Consider the following 25,455-nt stretch of genomic DNA (forward strand, 5'->3'; position numbering starts at 1 on the left):
TTTTAAAATAAGTTGTTACAAACTTTTAAAAATATGCTAATCTCAAGCCTGTCTGCTTTCATAGCCAGTGCTCTTAATCACTACACCACACTGGTAAAGAGCCATTGGAAAAGGGCCTATATTAGTGGGTATAAATAGGGACACCCCCAGCAACTCAAAGCTCTTCCTGTCTCCTCAGACCTTAGAAGGGAACAAAATTACAAAACAGAAAATAGTTAATTCAAACACTTATGGCAGTTGATGTGGGGATAGTTTTAATAAATTTTATGGATCAACTATTTTAGGATAAACCTCATTTTTTGTTACAGAACAATCATATAATGCAAATTCTCCTTGTTAGATTTTCATATCTATATTCAGGCAACACCTAGTAGATATTTTTCCCTTGGGTATTCTTTTTGATAACATGAAGTTTCAAAAGCTTTTTTCTATCATTTTAGTAGACAGCAAAGCTTAAGGGCAGCTAACATGTTTAAACTAAGCTTTCAAAAGTTGGAGCCTATTTTTTTTTAAATTGTTTTGTTTTCCTAATATTTCAATAGTATTATGGCATTCCTGAAATATCTAAAATGGTTAAAACTGTGAAAAACACAAGCATTCAGAGACCATAGGAGACTGCATTTTGAAACTCTCAAAAAAATTTTTAACTGGGAAATACATAAAACAACTCTATTTGTCAGGGTGAAGGTCATGGGAAATACATCTGTTTGCATTTGTAGAGCATACTGTCATAGAAAACTACACGGCACGAAGCGTCGGAGCAAAAGGCACAGCGACAATGTGCAGTTACCTCATCTGCTAGGCATGTATATCACAAATTACTTGAAAGCAACCATCAGAATATTCTGGGTCCCACCAAAATGTTATGATTAAACATCCACAACAAAGGCTGTGCCCAGAAGGCCCTGCTTTTGTTCTGAGCCGGGTTTATTTGAAGAAAATGGAATGTGATTGTAATAAGAAGCCTGGGCTGGCTCAGTCTCTTCAACTCATTAGGCTGCTGTGATGTGCAAGAGGCAGTCGGGTGGAGGGAGACGGGCTGGGGAGAGGCTCCTATGTTCCACACAGCACCCTGGGGCTTGACAAGAGAAGAGGGGATGACAGGTGCAGAGGAGACGTATGAAGTCCTCCATCAGATTGCTGCTGCGGAGCTGGATTCCTCGCCCTGGAGGCAGAACTCTCAGGAGGGTGCACTCTATCATCGTCAAAAATTCCAGTGATACATTGTGCATGAGAAAAATCAGACAAGGCAATTACAGGAAAGAGCAGGAAGCCACTTCCGTCTCCCAATCCAATTTCAATATTTAACCATCACTTCCTAAGTACAGTGGGGCTCAGTGAATTATGCAGCAACCCTAGGCTGTCCAAGAGGACTTGTTTCTAATAATGGATTTTTGCATCACAAATGAATAGGGCCCTTTGTCTTTAGATTCAGCTTTCCTCCCTGCGGTTACTTCTGCTTAATTTGTATTTTTACCTGTGACTTGGCCTTTATTATAAGAGATATAAAAATATGAAGACTCCTCTATTATTATCTTGGCCTATTAGTGCCCAAACTGCTGCTTCACCCTGTATTAATTACACACACTTGTTTAGATATATTGTTCTCACATGTATGCAGGGATTCAAATGGGTACAAATAATATATATGTCAAATTTAACTGTGCTCTTGCCACCAGAGGAGCAAAAACAGGCACTAGCTTGCTAAGGGCTACAGATGACAAAGTGGAAGTAGGCGTAGCTGAGATGAATCAAATAAAAAAAATGTGAACCTTAGGCATTTTTCATAATAGCACTGGAGTTAGTGGCTGGCTGGGAAAAAGTACTGTCCTGTGGGCAGCTTAGAGGCTGTGGGGAGGTCACTGGTACTTAGCATTAGCACAGCACTCTCTGGCTATGGGGCTAAGGGTGGCAATCACGAATCTTGAAGAGGGAGAATGTTCAATTTTGAAAGACTGCCTGGGTCTTGTCCTTGTCCAGGCACTGGCTAAGTGTCAGGATTTCTAGATCATACTTGGAATTAAAAATGTCATAATAAATTCTACTTTCCAAGGCTTCTGATCCTTAGATATAATTCAAGGGAAGTAATGGTTTATTTTCATCTGCATGTATTCTCTTGCCTTTACTGAGGCTATCCCAGGGAAAGCAAAAGCACTTGCAAGATGGGCAGTCTCCTCCCTCCCTTCTTCTCTCCTTCTCCTAGCAGAAGTTTATGAGTGTCTACCATGTACCAGACAGGTACTATACAAGGCTCAGGGAAAATCACAGCTAAGAAAACATAACCTCTGCCTCAGGGATAGTTTTATAATTCAGGGTGAAACACAGAAAAGTAACCGGGTGATCACAACCTCATGTAATAAATGGAATAACAGCCTATGATAATAATGATAACAACAATAGGAGTTTATTTTCATTAAGTCATTCTCTTAACTATCCCTTAAGCCAGCTATCCTTTGAGCCACATTGCTCCTGTTTTACTGAAAAAGTTCGAGGTTTAATCAATTTTGTAAGTTTACAAACTAGGCCAGTGTAAAGCTGGAATTTGAGGCTGGTCTATAGTTCTGCAGCTCCGACACCGAATGATCATTGATGCTAATAGCTCACTATGCAAAAACACGGTGGTGGGAATGCGCAGCTCACATGGTCTTGAAAGATCCAGAGAGTGGGCATGAGTATCTTCTTAGAGCAAGTGTAGCTTATCTGAGAATTGAAGAAAGATTAATAGTGGAAAGAACAAGGTATGATAAATAAGGTATATTGGGCCTAAAACTTGCGTATTCCTATTTCCTAGCTTGGGTGAAATGTTTAACTTCTCATACTCAACTGCTTTATCTATTTTAAAAAGTGAAGCTAATATTATCCTATTTCAGAGTTGTTAGAATGAAATGAGATAGCATATGTGAAAGTTCTCACATAAAGCTTGGCATTAAGAAGACATCTAGTAAGCATTTTCCTTCTACACTGTACCAAGCAATAATATCCTTCATTTCACTCTATAAATTGTGGAACCTGTGATTTGTATGAATCTCAAAGCTGTGGTATAATTCAGATGGTTTAAAATGAGTGTAGATTATTTATTCCACTTTCTATCAGTAGAGCCCTAATAATTCCTTGGTTATTTTTGGTGGTTCATTTATCTACTTGCTTAACAACTCATTCAGCTATTACTGGATATATTTTAAGATAAACATTCTTGGAGAAAAAAGATGTTTGGATATTTCTCAGAAATAACAGAGCCTGAAAGGAGCATTTATCAAAACAGTAAAATAAAATAAAAAAAACCTCGGTGACTGGTTGCTGGATTAAAAGAAGATATGAATCTGAAACATAATCAACTTGCTAATTGTTTCTCAAGTTTATGGTCAATTGTGACATTTTGGAAAAGTATGTACTTTATGATAGAATTACTTCCAGATGTAAGAAGCCCCTCTTCTCCACACCATTTAATCAAACAGGAGGTACTGCTGAAATGAACGGATGCAATTGGTTTAGGATAAATGGATGTACCACTGGTGTTTCAAAAAGAATACTCCTGAGCAAGATTCATTATCTTTCTCATTAAACCTCTTTACCTCCTGTGTGTCATATCTATTAATGACACGAGCATCTCTTAATTACTCAATTTATAAGCTTTGACTGATCTTTGTCCCTTTGTTGAAGTAAATCAGTAATGTAGTAGGCAGAGTTCTGTGAGGGTCCCCAAGATTCTTGTCCCCTAGATCAGAGTTTCTTATGTAATCCCTTCCCATCATATGTGGGTGGTACCTATGAAAATGATGGATGCCATTCCAGTGGTCTGGTTACATTAGAAGAAAAGACGCCGGGCGTGGTGGCGCACGCTTGTAATCCCCGCACTTGGGAGGCTGAGACAGGAGGATTGCACAGGTTCGAAGCCAGCCTCAGCTACTTAGTGAGGCTCTCAGCAACTTAGTGAGACCCTGTTTCCAAATAAAGTATAAAATAGGTCTGGGAGTGTAGCCTGGAAGTAGAAAGCCTCTGGGTTCCACTCTCAGTACCACCAAAAAAATAAATAAATAAATAAAAAATAAAAGGATTTTGTAGATGCAATTAAGGTCCCTAATCAGTTGATTTTGAATCAATCAAAGGGGATTATTCTCAGTGAGCTTTCCCTAATCAGGTGAGCCCTTTAAAAAGGGGTTTAACAACACTAGGTGTGGTGGCGCAGGTTTGTAATCCCTGAGCTTGGGAGGTGGAGACAAGAGGATCTCGCAGATTCGAAGCCAGCCTCCTCGCTGGTTTAAGAGACCCTGTTTCCAAATAAAAACATAAAAAAGGTCTGGGAGTGTAGCCCAGAGAAGGGTTTCCAGGAAGCCCAGTACCACCCAAAAAAGAAGAGGGGGTTTAACTTTTTGCAAGCCCAATGATTCTGTATAGGCTCTATTGCTGGATTTGAAAATTAAACTGCTATGTTCTGAAACAGGGAAGCTACCAAGAAAATGGGGAGGTCAGTTATAAAACCATAAAGTAATAAATTCTTCCAACAACTGGAAAAAACTTGGAAGATTATTCTCAAATTAAGCCACTAGAGAGGAGTGTAGCCCAACTGAAACCTTGAATGCAGCCTCCTGAGGCCCGGCAAGGACCTTGCTAACCCCCCTACCCACCCAGATTCTCGGCCCACAAAAACTGTGAGGTAATAAGCATAAGTTGCTTTAAGTAACTAGTTGTGTTAATTTGTTTTTCAGCATATAAAATAATGACTCAGTTCTCTTAATTTTCACATTCCAATTTTGTAAATCTATCTCCTTTTCTTTATTGCTATTGTCTTCATTCAGACCCTTGCATCTCTTACTTGAACTAATAACTTTCTAACTAGTTTGCATTTTTAACATCTTCGCCAGAAAATCCACTACCACTATAGTTTGTCTTCCACAAAGGCAGCTGTGCCTGTAATCCCACTATATGGGAGGCTGAGACAGAAGGATCATGGGTTTGAGGCCAGCCTCAGTAACTTAGTGAGACATTAAGAAATTCAGCAAGAACCTATTTCTAAATAAATACAAAGGAAGGAGAAAAAGAGGAAAAGAAAGGAAGGAAGGAAGAAAGACTAGGGGTGTAGCTCAGAGATTAGATAACTCTGGATTCAATCACCATACCAAAAATAAAATAAAGTTAAATAAAATTAAAAAAAAAAACCAAGCAACAAGAACAACAGAAATTTAGGTTTGTTTGTGGTACTGGAGATTGGACTCAAGGACATTCTACCTCTGAGTTATACCTCAAGCTCTTTTTATTATTATTATTTTATTTTGAAATAGGCTCTTGCTAAGTTGCTGAAACTGGCCTCAGACCTGCAATTCTCCTGTCCCAGCCACCTAACACAAAAGTAATTTTGATCCTGTCTCCTTCTTAAAAATCATACTTTGCTCCAATTTTTTTTCAAAACCAAGGGAATAGAGCTCAATCATTTTGGCTTTGGATTTTGGATTTATAGAGCTATAGATCTGAATCTAAATTCTATCACTTAACTAGTATCGCGAACTTGGCGGCTTTATGGACCTCTTTAAGCCTCGGTTTGTAAAGTGGAGATCATAATTTTATCTTCCTCCTAGGGTAATTGTGAGAATGAGATAATGCAGGTAAAGATTATGTCTCATGGTATGTGCTCAGCGAATCAAAGCTATTCGGGTGATTATTGTAGAATTAAATTCAAACTCCTTTTTCTGGTATTCTAAGCTATTGATGATCATTTTTTTAGCCATATTTTCTAAATCTTTTCATAAATCTTTTTTTTGTCTGTGTGGTACTAGGGGTGGAACCCAGGGGCTTTTCTACCTCTGGGCTATACTCCCAGACCTATTTTATACTTTATTTAGAAACAGGGTCTCACTAAATTGCTGAGAGCCTCACTAAGTAGCTAAGGCTGGCTTCGAACCTGTGCAATCCTCCTGTCTCAGCCTCCCAAGCGCGGGGATTACAAGCGTGCGCCACCACGCCCGGCTTCCATAAATCTTATGAATTAGCTATGCCAGTCTATTAAAGAACTTGGAAGTCTTTTGTTATGTATTAAGCAATCTTTTTTGTTTACACATTTATTTTCTTCCCTCAAATTAAATTTTTGTTTTTTAGCTCCTATTTTACACCTAGCAAAATCCATTAATGTTTTTGAGGCTCAGTCCTTGTGAGACTTCTCCACTAACTAAGGCTGGCTTCCAGCTGGTATCCACAGATATCAATCTCCTGGATACTGAAAGATGGAGCCTGTTCTAATTTGTCAGAGGCTCCTTCTGACTGGTGGTACTATATAAGTTGCTGTATTTATGTGGCATTTTTACCTACAACCTTTCTCTTTCTTTTATTTAGACTCATAATTATTACTTCATCTCTGTGTTCCTGCAGCCATTTTTTTTGCATCTGTGTTTGATATTTCAGACTATGTTTTGAACATCAACCCACTCATGTGATTGCATATTTCACTTTATTTATATTTATTTATTTATTTATTTATTTATTTATTTATTTATTTATTTATGGTACTAGGGTTCCTGGAAGCCCTTCTACCTCCAGGCTACAGTTCCAGACCTATTTTTTATATATTTATATATTTTTATATATTTTTATTTGGAAACAGGGTCTCTTAAGCCAGCGCGGCTGGCTTCGAACCTGTGCGATCCTCCTGACTCCGCCTCCCAAGTGCGGGGATTACAAGCGTGCGCCACCACGCCCGGTGCTTATTTCACTTTATAGAAACAAGGGATTATCTTTACATTCCTAGTTCACCGGGCACTCAAACAATAATAAGCACTAAATTCTTTGTTGGATAATTAAGAATTTGTCTCATTGAGTTCAGAAAGATGAAGCAAAATTTTTTAGTGGATGATAAATTTTTAATGGTTTTTCTGGCTTTAGGAACATTTTATTTGGTTTGAATAACTAAATATATCACATAATGTGGACCTGGTGGTGAATTGCCTGTAATGACAGTACTTGGGAGACTGAAACAGGAAGATTTCAGGTTTGAGACCAGCCTTAGCAACTTAGCCAGACTCTCAGAAACCTAGCAAGATCCTGTTACAAATAAATAAATAAATAAATAAATAAATAAATAAATAAATAAATAAATAAAAAGTGCTAGGGGTAGCTTGAAAGTAGAATGCCTCTAAGTTTAATCCCCAGTAGCACACACACACACACACACACACACACACACACACACAAAACCCACATAGAATGCACCAAAGTTAATGATGTCTTCTTTACAAAGTACATCTATATGGCCAATTTCTTTAAATGAGTATCTTGTTACCTCCTTAGATGTTTTTTATTTTGTCAGAATAATTTCAGAGCTTCCTCGTTATCACACATCTTTTTATGCACTTATGCTCCTGGAAAGAGTCATAGACTGGTACCACCCAGTCTATGAGTCTAAGTGCTTAATTTTTTGTAAGGGAGCAAGTATATCTTCTAGCCTCTCTTCTAACCTACTGTTTGTTGTATGCACTCCCTGCCTGGTTTCTTTTTCCCTCTTCTGTTGAGAACGCTTCTTCTGGAGAATGTAGACCTAGAATCTAAGTAGTCCTGCATTCTCCTTTTCATCTGGTAATGTTGCATGATGGTTCCTAATGAGTATGTAAATTCTGTCCTCTCCTTCCCTCAAAATTCAGCTGAAGAAGTCCCTTTGTCATTAGAAATGATACATCACTTCTTTCTGAGCCATTTAAAACTCCATTCTTAGAAGTTGGTGATAAAGCCCTGTGTGGTGGTGCATGCTTATAATCCTAGTACTTGGAGGCTGAGATAGGAAGATGGCAGGTTCTAGCCTTAGAAACTAGCGAGACTCTCAGAAACCTAGGGAGATCCTATTTAAAAATAAAGATAAAATAGGACTGGGGGTGTAGCTCAGAGTTAGAAAGCCTCAGGGTTCAATCCCTAGTACCACAAAAAAACGGTGGTGATGGCCTTTGATGTTCATTCTTAGCCATATCGTTCTTTATTTATCTTCTATCCATTTTAAGTCTGAAATAACCAGACCAGTGTCTTTCATAAACCCCTCACTTCCCTCTTGGAACTGTAGAGTCTGTGAAATGTGTTTATAATATTTTGTGTAACCAAAGGGAAAGAGGGAAGGGAAAGGCAATGTTCTGAGGAATGAAATTGACTCGATTATGTCATGTACAAATATGTAACAAAGCTCACCATTCCGTATAATTACAATATACCAATAAACTAAAATTTAAATAATATAATATTGTGTGTGTTTAACAATGCATGCTATTTAATAAACTCAGTGCTAAGTATTTTACATGCATTTTCTTAATTAATTTTCCCAATAAAGCTATGAGGTATATACTCTTACTTTCCCCATTTTTTTGAAATCAAGGAAATAAGTTTAGAGAGGTTAAGTAATTTCCCCAGGCAGTTTGTGGTGTTCTTACTTTACAAAATCAAACTCTGAGATTTAGAGAGGCTGAATATCTTTTTTTGAATTATTTATTGGTGCATTGTAGTCATATATCTTAATGGAATACAAGATGGTGAAGACATACATGCACACATCACCCAATTAGCCATTACCCAATCCCCCCCCCATTCCCTTTCCGTCTCCCCTTCTCATGCTTGGCTTAGTGATTGACTTTGATGTGTTTGTTAAAGTACATCACATGCTTTAGAGAATTTTCCTCTTCCCCCCTCCCATCCTCTCAGGTTGCCTTATTTGCTTGTCTATGGAATCTCATTCATCTAGAGTTCCTCCTATGAACCATTTCTTCCTAGCTTTCACATATTAGGGACAACATCCAATTTCTTATTTTTGTGGAGAGGCTGAATATCTTGCTCAATGTCACACAACTAGTAAGACATATGGAAGCTTCAGACTTACATCGTTCTTGAGTTTGTGATCTGAGCTTTTCTCCTCTGTCAGGGGCCAGGTCAGAAACCAGCTCTGGTTGCAGGTGATGAGATCTCCAGGAGGAAGAAAGCACTTGGAGCTGCCACTCAAAGAACAAACAGCAACTTTATTCTTGGGCCTGTCCCTTATATAGGATTCCAGGCAAAATGACATATGTCCACGTCAGTGTGGACATGCATACGTGTGGTCTGTCTTTGGAATGGATGTGCACATGCGTATTTGGTGTGCATTCACAGCAGCACAACATACACATGCAAAAGTCCAGGCAAAATGATGTATGTCCATGTCAGTGTGGACATGCATATGTGTGGTCTGTCTTTGGCATGGATGTGAGCATGCATATTTGGTGTCCATTCACAGCAGCACGACATACACATGCACATTGTATTTTTTTTTTTTAGTCATACTTTACACAATTGAGGCTGCTGGTATTAGTACACTCCTGCGGCTGCACTGGCCAGGTGAGGTCCTGTCTGGGCCACCAGCCTGTACACCTTTGGGCCCCCACACTTCACCCAGTACAGGGTGGCCACGTCGGACTTGACCCAGGGAGCATTACATTGGGCCCAAGGACTGCAACAACAATAGGGGGTGCAAATGTAACTATTATTCTTCCAGCCATACAGGCAAGAATAGTTAATACTATCTCCAGGAGGAGCCCGGGGAGTTCCACTAGGTTATAAGTGGGTCTTCCTATAAAGCTTGAATAGCCTGTATCTCTGCATCCATCTTTAGTAAGCCTTACTGTACCTGCTGCTTGTGGTCTGGAACATATACACAGCATTTTACATGAAGAAGAGCACACATTCCACTTTGGATAGCAGCGAATATATCTAACACCATTTTATTCTGTAAAACTACCTTCTGCATCTGCGTGGTTTCATCCATTAAGAAGGAAAAACCCATTGGGATGTATTTAAAGTTTCTGCAACATGTGAGGCTAAGACTTCAACCTGTAGCTTTATATCTATATTATCATCCGGGCGTGGTGGCGCATGTTTATAATCCCAGTGCTTGGGAGGCTGAGTCAGGAGAATCGCACAGGTTCAAAGCCAGCCTCAGCTACTTAGTGAGGCTCTCAGCAGCTTAATGAGACCCTGTTTCCAAATAAAATATAAAATAGGTCTGGGAGTATAGCCCAGAGGTAGAAAAACCCCTAGGTTCCAGTACCACACACTAAGATAACATAGTTCTTGGAGAAACCATCTGAGAATTTGATTAGTCACAGACTGGTTTGCCTGTTCTATACAGGAAAGGTACAAGGCTTAGAAATTCTTTGTGTTCTCCTATTAACTAGCCCCTCCTTTTTTCTATAGCATATCTTAACAAGGGAAAGGGGCAACAAGTTCTCTACTATATGACATTATTTATCCCTTTCTGGGATGCTGTGGTTTCAGGTTTGTCAGGTAGTCCAGTTTTTTGTAGTAGCCAGGGAGGTTTACCATGGGAGAATTTGAGCTGTCTCTACTGGTAGCTTGGTGCAAATCCAGCAATGGGAGGTTTCTCAAAGGTGTGTGTCCAAGAAAGCAGGCTATTTTCTTCTGTTAACCTGGATGGTAGAACAGGGCAGAAAGAGAAACCATTATAGGTAAGTCCTTCCCATCCAGGAGGACGTAGGTGACATGTTCATCTTCTGAACATTCTCCACAGAATACAAGGTAATAGGTCATAGTCTTATGACTAGTGTGGCTTTCAAATTTGTGCCTTCCACCCCTGGGGGAAGTGTGATCTGTACCCGGAAAGGCCCGGCAGCTATCCACGGGTCCAGCTGCATATGGGCCTTCTGTCTCAGGCTTCATTGCTCCAGGAGTGTAACCATGGCTTCTGTACTTGCCGGGGCTACTCCCAGACATCATGCTACCCCAGGGTCAAGGGTTTAGGTGTAGAGAGTAAAAGCCTTCTCCTCTTACCTCTGGTCGCACCTGGGAGCCTGCCAAGCTCCCTGTCACCTTCAAAGTGCAGGGCATTCCTGCTATTACCTTGGGAGTCTTCTGAGCTCCCTGACATCTTCAAAGTATGGGGCATTCCTGCTACTGCCTTATCTAAGGGGGCCTGCCCACTGTGGCAAGCTTGCTCATTTAAAAGCCACACTGCCACAGACACTTGTGCCCATCACCTCTTCCAATAGGGGGACCAAGGCCTTCAGCACTCCTTCAGAGTTAAAGGGTTCAATCATTATGGTTACTTGGAGCTGGGTTGCACTAAAACATCAGCAGCATCAATTGTCAGGGTTGTGTAAAGGTCTATTCCCTGGAACATCATGTATAATAGTTCCTTCCCAGAGACTCCATTTGCACAGGTCCTCCCCCATATTCATGTTCCACAATGGTTGGTGCCCAATTGACCAGTCTTGTGCTTTGGGGCAGCCACAATGTTAGCCCATGGTAGTTTGTCCAGCTGTCTGCACAGACATGCAAGGGCCCAGTGTCTTTGATGTGAACTAACTGGACTGCCCAGCTCTTGGCCTATTGGCTATAGCATCCAGCACTGGGCTCATACTAAAATGTTTCTGTGACAGGCTATAAAGCCACAGCCACCCATGTGGGTGGCTGCCCATAACAGGAGTCATCAGTATATCATGCTTCTGTGGGTATAGGAACTTTTCCTTCCTCAAAGGGACTTGGGATATCTCTCACTTCCATTGATTTGAGGGAGGTGTCGCTTGGAACTATACTGGTGCCAACAAAGCATGTAGCTGCTCAGACAAAAGTCTATTAGAAAATCATGTTCATTGCTCTAAGTATGAATCTACTTTTTCAGAGTGGATGTTTGCACTATCCCTGTCTAGAGGGATCTGAGTCCAGAACCTCATCTAACCTTCCACTAAGTATGCACCTCACTTGATCAAAGTGGGCAATTGGGCTACCCCTGTCTAGGAGCTTCAAGTTCAGGACCTCAGCCAACTTTCAATAGGGTAGGTTCTCTGCACCATCACTGACACAATACCTGTAACTGACCATTCCTGGTTGAGTATATGCTTGTATCTTACCTATCACTGCTCAGGTATCACCTTTGTCTTACCTGAGTAGACAATGACCAAGAATTTGACAGAATACTCAAATCCTTGGAAAACTTGTCCTTGTTGACAGCCCATCCCCACTCCTGGAGAATGGCTCAGAGACTTTATGCTGCTGCTTCTAACTCTGTAAGAGAATCAGAGGTTAGCATAACATCATTAATACAATGGTAAAACCGTATAGCCTCAGGCTCCTGCCAAGAGGCTAAATCCTGTGCTACCTGACTGTGAATGCCTCAGGATTCCCCCAAGAGGCTACCGTATAATGGGATTGTCCTAGTTCATATGACAGGTGATCCATCAGCTCTGAAATGTTGAGTACTGCTGCATGCAAGGGAGATGTCATTTTATTTAGGTCTTGATGGTCCACTGTCATGCACCAGGAACCATCAGATTTTGTGTACTGGCCACACAGGGGAGTTTAATGGGCTATGAGTTGGATAAATTACACTGGCCTCTTCTAGCTTCATTCAGTATTCTTTGTTCAATTTTCTCATGACCTGCTGGTAACTTGTACTATCATGCACACAATTCTTATGGCTTGGGGGAGTACATGATAGGGATGCCATTTTATATTTTTTAATTGGAAACAGGGTTTCTTAAGCCATCAAGGCTGGCTTCAAACCAGTGCGATCCTCCCATCTCTGCCTCCCAAGCGTGGGGATTACAAGCATGCACCACCACGCCCAGCCTAATAACAGTCTTTACCACATACATTTATAGCCAGATTCTCCAAGAGTTTTTTTTTTTTTTTTTTTTTGTTGATCTGGGATGGAACTCAGGGGCATTTGACCACCAAGCTATACCTCCTGCCCTATTTTTTATTCTCTTTTTTTGAAACAGGGTCTCACTAAGTTGCAGAGAGCCTCACTAAGTAGCTGAGGCTTTCCTCGAACCACGATCCTCCAGTCTCATCCTCCCAAATGCTGGGATTACAAGTGTGCACCACCACGCCTGACTCTCCAAGAGTTATTTGTACAGTCAATCCCTGTAAAAGGTCCACCCCCCCAGGATGTACTCAGCTATGGGGGATGTATACACATCATATTGCTTAGAAGGCAAACATCCAATTCCAATACCAAATGACCAGGATATGCCAAACTCTCACATTGTGGGGGGGGACCAGTAAATAGTCAATTCTACATGTGGTCTCAGGTCAGCCAGTTCCTCTGCTAACTGGGCATCCTCTAGTCTTGAGGTTCCTTCCAGCTGAGTCCCTAGTATGAAAGAAAGTCAACACTGGTGTGTTGCAACACTGCCAGGATCATGCAAGTTATCCATCTGTCTGCTTCTCAGTGTGCCACTGGAACGTTCAGCTATAACACCTCCAGAGCCCTCCCAACATCTTCTAGTTGGGGACATACATAGTCCCAATCCTCTGGCAGGGTCCATGCTTCCAGATACGCTGCTACTGAGAACCATAGGGAGACAGGGGACCACATCTCCTCTACCCTGGGTTGCTCCTCTTGGGGCTGTTCCCCTGGAGGGGGTTTGGGGGTCCTTACCACATCCTGCTGACTATGACAATTGTCAGGGGCCCAGACAGAGGCCAGCTGTGGTTGCAGGTGGTGAGATCCTAGGATGAAGAAAGCAGATGGAGTCGCCATCTGTAGGAGAACAAACAAAACTTTATTCTCAGCCTGTCCTTTATATAGGGTTCCTAGCAAAATGGTGTATGTTCATGTCAGTGTGAAAGTGCTCATATGTGGTATGTCTTTGGTGTGGACATGTGCATGAATGTATGACACACTTCCATGTAAGCATGACTTGCTGATATGATGTGCTAGAGCCAGTTTGTTACATTATAGTTCCATGAGACGGCAGGAAATTGTAGGCACAGATATGGCATAGTAGACTTGGGTACTGTAATGAAGGACTCTGCTTCCAAAAGAGAACAGAATCCTTGATTATACCACAAATTTTAGAAAAATTTTTTGATAATTCTACCTTTTATACATTTTTTCTAACATTATTATTTTTCTAATATTATCATTATGCCACTCCCCAGCTTATATTACTTTTTGTATAGCATTGATGTATTTCTTTTTATTCCCCACTAATAGTTTATAAAACAACGAGAGATATAATAGCATACTCAAATAATTGCATATATACTACACTGCTGAAAGTAAGCTATTTTCACCAAGCAACAAGCAATGTTACCTAGTAATAGCTTGAGACACATGCTCAGAAGTTCATGATATCCATGAAAATAATTTAAGGAGTATCAATATGTAATTAAGAAAACCCATGGCTGCCAGTATATTTAGGGAAGCCATTAACTATCTATAGCTTCCATGTGGTTAAACAGCAAACTTATGACTTTCAACTGCCTCTAACATTTTATTCTCAAATGGTCCTCACTATGCTTCCAGTGTCAAGTTTAAGAATTTCTACTAAGATTATGCCTTATTTACCACTGGGCTCTTTCTCTTTCCTTTTATATTTAATTCATTTCTTTGCAGAAGAAATCCCCTTTGGTTGCTATATTCTTGACATGAATTTTATCAACTGTCAGGATAAGTTATTGTTACCTTCCTATACTGAAATATCAAATTCACCCTTGCTACGTGTCTTAGTCAACAGAAAATTCGGTTTATTTGCAACAAACAGATCATCTGAAATTAGCTTAATCCAGTTAGAAATCTATTGAAAGGGAATAGAATCGTTAAACCCTAGGATAAGAAGCCAAGCTGAGGTTCTTGCAGGTATGGAAGGGAAGCGCATGGAAAGAAAAGAGCTGAGGTGTTGATCTCTGCTTTCCACAGGGTCATAGGCTACTAACTTAGTGATTAAGTCTGTGCTTTTGATGAGATGCATAAATAATGAACCATTTTCAGAATGAAAAGATCAAGGATCCTATGGCATGCTTTGTCATTACTGTTAAACAAATACGTCTTGCTGCTGTAATTCATTTTTCACAAACCCCCATAATTTTCCAGGCAGGAATAGGACCATGTACATAGTACGTGATGAATAAATATTTATTGAGGAAGCAAATGTTAACAGCTCACTTTTGGAGCACTTTCACACATTCCTTCCTGGATTTGAAGGAGATGTGACAGTCTGAGTGACATCTGTCCCTCCATGGATTAATAGTGCACATCAGGATTGCCCTGGATGGGGTTGATAGGATGATTTGACACTTTATCTTTGTGCTTCCTGCAGACTAAAAACTTCCACCTAATGCATGAAAGTCATAGAAGATCAAATAACACGAGTGCAGGACAGCTATCTTTTGATTAGTTTTTTTTTTTTTTGAAAACCAGGCTTCCTGATTTGGAAACTAGATTAAAAATACTTGAACAGTTTAAATTAATTAAAGGCTTGAATTAAGGAAAACTTTGTAAGAGTAGAATTTATTTTAAAAATATTATATAAATTACAACCCTATTTGAATGTGGAAACCTAATGCATTAAGATATCTTTGTGGTGACATCAGTACAATAAAATGCCGAAGGGAACAGCAGAAGTTCCTTGGTGAAATTGTCCCATACCAAGCTTTCCCAGGCTCCTATCAGGCAATTCTTGTTCTCTTACTGTTCCTGAGCAGATCTATACTTTGGGACTCTAGTCCCTGGATCTGCCCACATTTTGGGAAGCCTTGTCTTGCCTTTTCTTCCCTTCCCTTCCCCTGCCTTCTCTTTTTTCTTTACTTGTCTCTTTTTGGAGCTCTGATCTTATTTGTTATTCTTTTTTTTTAGATTAGATCTTATTTGTTACTCTTACTTATTCTTATTTTTGACTGGGCTCCGACTTCAAGGTAGGAGCTCTGTGAGAAGACAGTGTGCATCTCTTGGCACTCTGTCTCTGGCATTTTTCTTTGGCTTTCTTCATTTTCTTGGCCAAAAGCTTAGCAAATTCTGCAGCCTCTTTATTTTTCTCAGTATACTGTTTCTTCGGAGCATTTGTGTTATAGGACATGTGGAATAACAAACACTAGGTTTCTTACCTTCTTTGTTTAAGGGATTTCTGAAAACATATAGGTAGACATATCTTCCTTAGAGAAATTGAAAAGTTTGTGGATTCTGCTACTGCATTTGGGCCCCAGGTGATGAGATGAGTAGTATCCATCAGTTCAAGAATACCTTCTCTTCTCTCCTTTAAAAATAATAACCAGGGCAGCAGCAGCGAATTCACCAAGTCCAGTACAGCTACATCTGCAAACTCAAGAACAGTGAGTCAAATTGCGGGCCACAGAGGAGAAATCCCAGTACTGTACTCCCTGGGACTTGACCCAGTGGGGGAGTGGCAGTGGCAGAGATATCACACCATAGGAGAACGTGCAACCTGGCACCCCCATAATTTAAAGCAGCCTCTATCGACTCCCTGGGTCGGAGACTCTGTGATACAACCCAGTAAAGGAGTAGTGGGGTCTGAGATACTACAGACTCGAGATCCAGAACACCTTAAGTGAAGTCATAGTGACCCAAGAGAAGAACCCAGAGAAGGCACAAACTTCCGAAATCATGGGAAAGAGGAATAACACTGGAGCAATGAATGCCCACAACCTCACAACATCAGAACCCGATAAAACAGAAAATTAGAGATTTCTAGAAGATCAAATCAGGAAAATAACTGTAGAAATAATAGAGGTGCTTCGAAAAGAACTCAGAGAGAGCCAAAAAAGATAAAGGATGCAATTAATGAAGTAAAGGCCTCAATTCAAAGCACAAACAACCGATTAGACTGCATGGAGAACAGAATCTCGCTCTTAGAAGATGATCATTCCAAAAATGAACGCATAGTTTCTAATTTAGAAAAAAATATCCAACAGCAGGAATCTGACATTGAAGAAATATGGGCCCATTTTAAGAGAGATAACCTAAGAAAAATTGGAATAGAGGAGGGAAAAGAAAGTGAAACCAAAGGGATCAACAATCTCTTCAAGGAAGTAATAGCAGAAAATTTTCCAAACATAGAGCAAGAGGTTGATACACAGATCCAGGAAACTTATAGAACTCCCTTTAGACAGGATCGGAGAAGAGGATCCCCATGCCACATAATTGTCAAAATGACCAATGTGGAAGCCAAGCAGAGAATCTTAAGGCAACAAAAACAAAGGGCCAAGTGACATTCAGAGGCAAACCAATTAGAATCACTCTAGACTTCCCAAATCAAGTCATGAGAGCCAGAAGGGCTTGGAGTAACATATTCCAAACTCTGAAAGAAAACAACTTCCAGCCAAAAATCTCCTACCCAGCAAAACTTTCTATCAAATTAGATGGGGAAATAAGAAGCTTGCACGACAAACAGAAACTGAAGGAATTTATGTCTTCAAAACCAGCGCTAGAGAAAACACTCAAAGAGATTAACTACAAAGAAGAAATAGGTAACACACACCAGAACCAGAGAAACAAGATTTTCCATCCAACAGACAACTAAGATTGGTTATCTGTGGAGATTCATTATTTATGTTAGTCTTTTACCTATCTCTAAATTGTATTGTTTGCCTTTATTGTTGTTAATTTTTAGGATGTCTAGTCGGAATATTAACATACCTTCAGATATAGTATTTGGAAATATTTTATCCCATTCTATTAGTAACTTTTAACTCTGTTTACATTGTCTTTGGATATACAATATTTTTTTATTTTTTAGGGAGTTTGTATACTCTTCTGTTGCCTGTGCCATTGAAATCATATCCAAGAAATCACTGCCAATTTCAATGTTGTGAGGTTTTATGACCCAGATTTTCTTCTAAAAGTTTATAGTCTTAAGATTTATATTTAGGTCTTTTATCTATTTTGAGTTAATACTTGTATATGGGATTAGGTAAGGGTCCAATTTTATTCTTTTCCATGTAATTATTATTTTTCAACAATATTTAGTTAAAAGATTATTATTTCCTCCACCAAATGTTCGTGGAAACCTTGTCAAAAATAACTTGACAATATAGGGAAGAATTTAGCTCTAGGCTTTTATTTAACTCCAATGGTTTATATATCTGCCTTTAGAATAGTACTACACTGTTTCAATTATTGTAGCTTTATATGGTTTGAAATCAGAAAATATATATCTCCTAGCTTTGTTCTTTTTCAAGATTGTTTTGGGTATCTAGAATCCATATTCCATATTAGGATAAATTTTTTTCTGAAAAATAAATAAATAAATGTATGATAGTTTCACCTAAAAAATAGAAAAAAAATTCTCTGGTAAGAAAGAAAGCAAAAAGAAATATTGAAATGTTATCTTTAAGTCATCAAAAGCTTGGTATCAGACAAATGAAACTGTTATGTGAGATTATCATTTTTAATTTTGGATAAATTGCTATAATACTAGATGTCAACCACTAAGCCAAGCATGGGAAGGAGGGATGGGGAGAGAATGGGGTGGGGATCAGGTGGGGGCTGACTGGGCGATGTGTGCATGTATGTCTACAAAAGTTTTTATCCCACTATGATGTATGAATACAGTGCACCAATAAAAAATAAGAATTAAAATAATAATAATAATAATAATAATAATAATAACCAAGTGGAGAATTCTCAGGTTGGCATCCACTCCAAAGGCAACTTCAAACAGACTTGTGCTTTCTCTCTACAGTTTTCTATGGTCCATAACGGAATGCCTCTTACTCAGTAGCAGGTAAACACAGCAATGGGACAAGACACCTGTTTCATGGGGAAATACTATTTAGATTCCCACCATTAATCTGGAGCACATAACCTTTCCATTTTCACCCAAAGCACCAGTAGTAACTTTTGTGGCACATTCTTCTCATACAAGTATTAAGTTCACTGGTAGCGTACACGTATAATCCCAGTATTTCGGTGGTTGAGACAGGAGGATTGCAGACTCAAGGACAGACTCATCAGTATAGCAAGACTCTCAGGAATCTAGAGAAACCCTGTTTCAAAATTTAAAAAAAAATAGAAAATGACTGGGAATGTAGTTTGGAGGTAGGATTCTCCTCTGTTCAATCCTCAATATTCCCTTCCACAGAAGTACAAAGTTTTTGTTTATCACCCACTTTAGTGAATTTCGGGCAGCCAATGGCTGTGAAGGAGATATTCAGCTTCATCTTGATGCAGCCAATTACCTATGAGGCACCATGAGGATATCATAAGAATTTACTTGCCAAATCCTTCCTGATTCCCATACAGACTCCTTTAATTCCATTACCAACAATTCCAATTTGGTTTCCTGGTATCGATCCTTCAATATGTCTTGGTATGCCCTTGTGAAAATATTACTTGTTGACACTGCTACACGATTTAGCTCCACCTCCCACACTACAGATTAAGACTGATTCTCAATCACACATTCGTATAAAGATTCATTCCCTCTTGTGGGAGCAATGTGTTAATCATTAATGTTTTTATCATGAGTCTTTGTACTTGCTGTAATGAAGAGCTAAAACTTGTTTAGTATTGTTAGCATCCCTGGTAGAGTTAATGCATAGCTTATCGTCTATAGCTTGAGAGTAAAGGGGAGCACTATTCATGATTATTCGGGAATTACAGGTGCACAACAGAATCACCATGGGAAAACTGGAACCGATATAATTCTAAGTGGTAGTGTTTATCTGGTTTCCCTAGGAAACTATTTACTGAGATTCACTTTTTTTCTCATAATTTTTAAATTTCTGACTTTTGGAAACAAGTTATTTAACAAATAGATTAAAAATTAATCTTGTTGAGATGCTCTTCAAAATCAAACTTTTTTTCACTCATACGTGAAAGCTAAAGATAAATTGGGAAAAAAGAGGATTCAGATAAGTGAAGGGAGACACTAGAAGAATTGTGGAAAGGGATTTGGAGAAGGAACAGGGGAGGAGAAATGGGAGAGCTGATGATGGAAACAATCCAAATAATACTTTCTTCACATATGAAGTTACATTTATCAGTGTTGATATTATCTATGGGGAAGGGGTGAGTAGGGAGGGACCCTGAAAGAAGCACACTAAGTGCTATTTGCATGCATGTTTCTATTACTTTAAACCTTACTATGATGTATAATTACAATTGACATATTTTTAAGAAAGCAAACAAACACCATCCTAGGGTTTGTTTGCTTTCTTAGAGTTTCAAGGCACTTGACATATTATAACTTGCTTTACAGGGACATTTTTTTCTTTTCAAATCAAGGAATCAATTACATTGTAAAATGGCCTTACCTACCTTTTTTTTTTAATCAGTTTCTTTGCATTAGGATGATGGCATTAGGTTCTTAGATTTGCTTTAGAAGCATGTGTGTCTTGGACTAGAATGATCTCTAATGTAAAGCTCTTGTTGTACATTGAGTACATATCCAAAATTGATTAAGTAGTTTAGCCTTTTTTAATGTACCAGTTTCAAATTTCTAAGTTTTAGATAATTTATCTATCTAGATAGATAGATCGACAGATAGATACTATACTATAGCTAGCTAGCTATATATAGAATACCTGAATGGGTAAGTACCTCAAAAACTCTCTTATCTCATTCTTCTTTCTCTTGGTCTCATATCAGAGTATTTGAGGAGCTTAAAATCTACTATCTTTCATATCTTCAGAAATTTTAGTTTTGGTGGTCTAAGATGGGACCTAGAAATAGGAATTTTAAAAATGCCTCAGGTAATGTTAATGGGCAGCCAGGGCTGAGGGACTCTTAGATTACATGTGAGCCCTTCATTTCACATCTGAGAAAATGGAGGCCCTCCTCCTTCAGCTGTCACTGTGGGTTAACAACCCAAATATCCCTGTGAATCGTTAGATGTTTTTAAAAGGGCTCTGTGAAAATGACATCACCTTCTTTATTTAGAACTGATCATAATTTTTATGGTTTCCAACAGATGTCTTGGTTTCTTGAATTATCCTTTCACGTCATGGGGCCTCTGAGACACTGGCTGCCAAAGAAGCCGGAAGGTATGCCTCGTTTTCTGTTCTCCAGGTAGTGGAGCATATTTTAGCTTTTTATTTCTTGCCAGTATTTTTGCTTCAGTTTCTTTATTTATCTTTTGTCCACTGAATTTTGTCTTCTATCATTGTAGACTATGTGGATTATGTCCCAAAAAAGCCCACAATCTCAAAAATATTTCTTCTTTGCCTTTGTTTGCTCACTAGTCAGGAAATTATGAACCCATGAGTCCTATCCAGCAGGCTGCTTGTTTTTATAAATAAAGTTTTATTTGAATATAACCATGCCCATTCATTTATATATTGCCCATGACTGCTTTCAGGCACAACAGCAAAATTGAGTAGTTAGAACGAAGATTATATGACCTCCTCCCCCCTGCTGAAAACATTTATCATCGGGTTCTTTAAAAAAAAAATTTCTGACCTCTGGCTTGGCCAATCAGAATCCTCGAACTGCACAGTATTAGTAGGCATTGCTTTTCCATCCTCTAACATTCAATGATGCTGTGGAGGTGTCAAGGTAAACTTGGTTCCCCGCCACCCTTCAATATTTCACATTAATGACTTGGAAAATTTTCCCAAATGTCCAATGGATTCCTTCTTTATCTCTAAAATATATCATCTTTTAGGCTTTATCTTGGTTTCAATTGTCTTACATCACCAATTCTTCTCATACTGTACATTTGATTTTTGTTACTGTTTATTTTTAGTATTGTATCGATAAAATTCAGAATTGGACACTGTAAATTAAAAACACTAGTTATATCCACATTTTCATTTACCTTTAATGAGTATCTTCAGCTATTTTTTATATTTATTTTACTCTGCTCACTTTTAGATCTGTCTTCTGTATACCTAGTATTTTCTGTAACATCTATTTATACTTTCCCTGACTATTCCATCTCTGCTTCAAGATTGCTAAGAGTTGTATTAAATTCTTGGATGATATGGCAATTGTGCTTGATCACAATCTTACCTCTCTGGCAGAAACATTTTTGTTTTGCAAACACTCGTTTTTTATTTGCCATTTGTTTTGTCTATTTTTTGTAGCCTCTTTATGCACTGTGTGTACTATTTTCTTTTAAATCACTATCTGAATTAATTCTCTCTGACTCCCTATTTGCAGGAGACAAGGCTGGGTTGAATTTCTCATCTATAAAGAATTCTCTGTGGTGGAGAATACTAATTGCATTTTTCAATATCCATTTTCCTTTTTTCCATAACAGCAGAAACAAGCTTTATCCATTGACATTGTACCCAGTGAAAACCCTAAAATTCGCAGCTTTCCTTGTAGCTGGCAATGGTCATGTGACTAAACTCTGTCCAATACTACCTAAAGCTGAAGTGTCAAGTGTGGCTTTTGAGTAAGCACCTTAAGAGTGGGAAGAGATTGGGATCTTCCTTCTCATACCTCCAAAGTGCTCCAAAAGTCACCTAAAACTATGTGCTAACTTTGAAGCTAGAAGTCATATACAGAGTAAAAGAGCAGAAATTTAGGAGCTTGGTTCCCTGAAGGCAAGATGAAGCCATCAGTCAAACCCTTGAAATTCTTCTATTATTTTTTAAATTAAAAAAAATTTGAGTCGGGCGTTGTGGCACACGCTTGTAATCCTAGCATTTGGGAGGCTGACACTGGAGGATAGAGGTTCACGGACAGCCTCAGCTACTTAGTGAAGCTCTCCACAACTTAGTGAGACCCTGTTTCAAAACAAAGAATAAAAAACAGGGCAGGGAGTGTAGCTCAGAGGTCAAATGCCCCTGGGTTCCATCCCCAGGCCAAAAAAAAAAATTATTTATTTATTTATTTATTTATTTAGTGGTACTGAGGGTGGAACATAGGGGCTTTTCTACCTTGGGGCTATACTCCCAGACCTACTTTTTATACTTTATTTGGAAACAGGGTCTCACTAAGTTGTAGAGGACCTCACTAAGTATCTGAGGTTGGCTTCAAACCTGTGCGGTCCTCCTGTCTCAGCCTCCTAAGCACTGGGATTGCAAGCATGCCACCATGCCCAGCTTGAAATTCTTTTAAATGAGACAAAACAGTCAACTATCATTCTGAAGCTTCCTGGGGTTTTCTGCCATGTAGGTGAACTTAATCTTAACTATATGGTAACAAGTTTTATTAAAACATAGGGCTGTATGGGTGTAGATTTGAGTATGTACAAAAGACTTGCTTTGCCTTTACTTTTTCCTGGAGAGCCAAATGCGTGTGTCAGCCCACAGTTTAGGGTCTCCCTCCTTGTCTCACCAACAGGTTGCTTCCTGTTGAGGTGTCATGTCCGAGTTTCTGTTTTCGGCCCCAGATTTCTTCATCTCTGAGGTGCCAAATTAGAACCAAAGAAGCTTCCACCATAAGCTCACATCTTCACTATTACTGTTTTGACAAGGAATTAGTGGTTGCTCTCCTTGAGTTCTCCCACGTCCTCGGAGAACAGGTGCTCTGCCGGCTTTGAGCTCTGCATTTTTAAAAATATACTTTGATTGGTGCTCTGTAAGTATACATCATATGGAAGTTCAGTGTCATAGAAACATACATGCACACTGCACCTGGTGTGTTTCCTTTTAGATCCACCCACCCCTCCCTCTCCCCATTTATAATGTTGAAATTGTACTTCATACATGTGCACAGACTTGTTTCAAGTCTCCCCTTTCCCCTCCTAAATCTCTTTTCCCTTCCTAAATCTCTCCTCATTTATCTGAAGTCCCCTTTGTTTCCCAGTTTGCATTTCTACTTGTCCTCTGCTTATTGTTGCAGGGTGACTTTGGAGAGGAAAGGGGGTATGAACGTGTTTTCTCTACCCTTTTAAAACCAGAAGTTGCCTTGCTTTGTTTTAATAACAACAACTTTCAATATTTATTGGGACATTGTGATTACACATCATAAGGAGGTTCAAAGTGATACCAACATATGTGCAAACATCACGTGACGTGTTTCCCTCTGTATCCCACCCTGCTCTGCCTGTCCCTGTTAGTGACGTTGAGAGTGATGCCTTCATATTTGGGCCTAACATTATTTGAGCTGTTTCCTTTATCAAGTCCCCTTCTCCCACCCCTCCCCCAATCCTCCTCCACTATTCTATTGGTCTCACTCCCCATTTATCTCAAGTCCCTTCTGTTTTCTATTATCTCTCTAGCTTCCACATAGGAGAGAAAACATATGACTCGGCTTTGAATGAAACAGGATAGTAACAATTTTTAAATTACAAAGGCATATATGTTCAGCAATCAATACTAATAACTGTTAACATTGTCTAGAAAGTTTTCATCCAAATTTTCCCTCTCTCAATCTTGTTATCCTTCGAAGATTGACAAATTTTGTACACATACGTGTGTGTGTCTGTGTGTGTGTGTGTGTGTGTGTGTGTGTGTGAAAGAGACTTTGGGAATGTGATTCAGATCATCATGAGTCTACAATATTATTTGGAATTGTTTTTTGCTATTCTAAAATATGAATAATACTATAAGATATTAATTCCCTAATTTAGAACATTGATTTCCCACACATTGGCTATTATAAATAATTCTGAAATGCACATCTTTTCCCCTTAAAAACAAGCTAGAGGTGCCTTATTTCACACATTTTCTTAGAAAAATTTTCTATAGTGAAATTTCAGCTAAGGTCAGATGGTTATTCATTATGAATTAGTAGCTGACTATGAGGTCCTTATTATGATTCAAGGTCAGCGAGGAGGGAGAATGATAACTGGGACCCCTAGCACTCAGTAGCTATTTCATCCTCTCTACTAGCCTTGAGGTATTTTGCTTCACTCCTGTGCCAGGCCCAAGCTGCAGCTTGTCATACGAGCATGGGCACAAAAGGACACAGACTTTCAAGGTTAGGATACCAGCACTGCTAGAGGTTTCTGGAATCATAAGAGCCAAAGGTCCCTTCTGTCTTCTATTAAGATATTCTTAAAAGACTTTTTATTTTAAACCAATGTTAGATTTATTGAATAGATGAAGAAGTATTACAGAATGGCTTCTATTCCTTACTTACCCCATGTCTCTATATGCTAACATCTTATATAACCATAATTTAACATTCCAAACACGATGTTAACATGGGTACCATGCTGCAAACTAAGTCACACACTTTGTATGAAATGTTCTTTTTCTGTAGTAGAGGACTAATGGCAACCCCACACTGCATTTAATTGTATTTTCTCCCATTCTCTTCCAAACTCTAACAGTTTTTATGTTTTATAACATTTATACTAAATACTGGCCAGCTATTTTGTAGAATCCCACTCAACTGGGATTTTGACTGAATTTTTTTCATGATTAGATTAAGGCTGCATGGTTGTGATGAAAATATAACAAAAATGTTTTTGTGACTTTCTCAGTGTATCATATGGAGTTTATAATGTTTACATGTCTTATTTCTAAGCAGAAAATTATTTAAACGGTTTACTAGGGCAGCTGCTCAACTTGATGTCTGACCAGTTTCTTCCATGTATTTATTGTAATTGATAAGGATCTTGGGTGAGATACTTCCAGACTATGCAAATCTTCAAACTTTTGTCCAGTAACTTTGGCATCCATTGGAAGAGCTTGTCTGCCTGTCACACTTATTACTGTGTTGTTTGTCTTATGCTAAGTCTGTGTTTTCCTCTTTTCTTCCATGTTTACCAATTGGAATTTGTTGTTAGAAAGAGCTATTGTTTTCTTCCATGTACTTGTTTAATTATTTATGATTTAATTATAGATGTAACATATTTATAGTATTAT

Source organism: Muscardinus avellanarius, assembly GCF_963383645.1.
Source record: "Muscardinus avellanarius genome assembly, chromosome: 1".
NCBI lineage: Eukaryota > Metazoa > Chordata > Mammalia > Rodentia > Gliridae > Muscardinus > Muscardinus avellanarius.